The sequence below is a fragment of the Montipora capricornis genome, chromosome 10 (assembly GCF_036669925.1).
Source record: "Montipora capricornis isolate CH-2021 chromosome 10, ASM3666992v2, whole genome shotgun sequence".
In the NCBI taxonomy this organism is placed as follows: Eukaryota; Metazoa; Cnidaria; class Anthozoa; order Scleractinia; family Acroporidae; genus Montipora; species Montipora capricornis.
The window spans coordinates 54,112,146-54,114,645 of record NC_090892.1 but is presented as its reverse complement, the minus strand read 5'-3'; positions in this window follow the sequence as shown (position 1 = coordinate 54,114,645).

Sequence of the window (2,500 nt, the reverse complement as noted above, 5' to 3'; positions counted from 1 at the left end):
GAAGCAAAGATTTTATTTATTGTTTCAAAATTGTATATATGTTGTTGGTCAAATCAGTTCTCAGGTTGAATCCGTTTTTACCTTATAGGTTAAATTCGTGATCCGCATTTTACCTTGGTTGAATTTTCACTCTAGCTAGTTAGGATTGAAAACACTTATACCATCCCTCAAGCTCTGTCTTTCGCATCTCAAAACATCTTCTTATTTTTCATATGACCTTATCGGTTTCTGCCTTCATTTTGTCTCAAACATCCATTTAGTCCTCAACATTACAACAAAGTTTGGGAACATGGAACTGTACTGCGCACTTAACTGGTGATCGAGCTCGGACCTTCCAGATGTTAGTCCTAATGTGTCTTCACCTCTACACTACGACGACGAAAAAGCGCAACCCAACACAGTTCTTTTCATTGATTGCTTTTGTGTAATAAGTCAATTGCTCTCTACGTATAAAAAGCCAAAACGAATTCAACCTGACCGTAATTTTTGTGCAGGCTTAATTTAGAGCTTCAAAACAAGTTGTCTTCAATCTATTTGAGTGAGTATATCAACCTCTACGGTTTTTTCCCCCTAACCAACGTGATAGGATCATCCATTTAACCTAATGTGTTAAAACGGATTTCAACCTGAGAACTGGATTGTTTTACCCGCAGGGCAACATATTGAATGGGAATTGTATGACTCTTGTAACGATTGGGGGACCCTTGAACATTTGTTCTTAAAGGACTCGACAAAATAAAAAGGTGTAGTGTATATGTATCAAATTATTGGCACATATCGTTTGAAGAAAAGAGCCAAGTTTCGAAACAATCCCCTATACATATGTCAACGCGTTTCGATTTCCGCTCTATGACAAACGTATAAAGGGACGTATAAAGGCATCGAAGTATTTTGGGAAGATTATAAAGACTACCTTTAAGAAAAAGCTATAAAACAAAAGTCAATGATTTTGTGTGTGCTTCTACAAGACATTCTAGCGGACGAATCTCGGGAAACAACCCAGAATTGCTTTGTGCATAGCATTGGAACTTAGGCGTGTTTCCCCATACATTACCCTCTCAAAAGGATAGCGTCAAATTGTGGATCAATATTCCAGGACTCGATGTCGGTGTGCGCCACTTAGAGGCCGCTTTTAGTGGTTCTTCTCTGTGTTACTCAGTTTCACTTTCAGCTTCTTTATGAAAACGATCATGATGAAATACATTTTAGCACGGGAATGTATCTAATACGAATACGTGCATTGCGTTCATCACCCCGGCTTTAAAGGCAGATTGTGTGTATACGAATAATTTTAGGTGCCTCATGTCCAGGATGCCTTGGACTCAAAGTGGTTTTCGAGGGCCCTCGTAATATTAACAACATATCCTCGAAGCAATTTCTTAGTTCTCGCTCCGTGTCTGTTTTTGGGTTGAACTTTGGTGTGTAGGGCTTGGAGCCGGAACAGCCATAGCAGTCACTTTGACAAAAAAAACAGTGATAACCCTTCCATAGCTTTGCCTTGTGAACTATTTAAGACAAATTTTTTTGTCACTCAATGTAGCTATCTTATGTATTTGAATGTTACCGGAAATTTAGTGAATGGGCCAATTTGGAAGGTGATTTTGTTGTACGATTTGTGTCGAGTTAAACTTTGCGTGTTGAGTGTGCAGAAGCTATAAACTGTGTATGAGTTTCATTCTTCCACGCGGCTCCTTAAGAAGTTTTAAGTTATTGCGAGGCGGTGTGTGGTTGTAGACATTACGCGGGCCGTTTGGGTTTTTCTTTCATGGTTCTGATTAATATCATTGCAGTTGAGATATCCACAGGAGGTGTTTGCAAAGTTTCAAAAATGTATGTAAGTAGATTCACTTGTCGCAGGTTTCTGCATTTGTGTTTTTTGTATCTTATTGTTTCTATGTTTGAAAACCAACTTTCACAAAGAACCGTGAGTTTGTTTCTGGCTGTTTGCGTTAGCTATGATCACAATCTAGCGAAATTGAAAATAAAGCCTGTACGCAAATCTTCGATCAAATATGCCCTATGGATTTTGTTAAGGGGTTTGTCCAAGCGCTAGGAAGACTGTTTTTACGCTGTGTTTCTTCACCAAACCTGACAATATCTAGGTTTCCCCCAGAGGACAATAAGAGAATTCCAAAGGAATCTGATTTTTCACACTTATCCTCTGGGTGAAGCAGGTAAAAGTTGGATGAGTAATGTTACCTCAACAAAAAAGTGCGGTCTCCTGCCTGATGTTTTGCAATTGCTGTAGAATAGCAAAACATCGGCAGGGGTCCACGATTTCAGAATCGCATGAAGTCTCGTCCGTGGCCAGTTCGACTCTGAAATGGTTTCTTTCTTTTTCCGTTCGCTTTGCTGAGGATTTGGCTTGTTTTCTTTTTCAAACTCTTGCGATTCAAGAAAAAAAGTAATTGCCTAAATGGTGCATTCAACAGGAGAATTCTCTGGAAAAACCCGATATCACCACTCATCACCGCGTGATTCATTGGAATCAGTCGGTTTT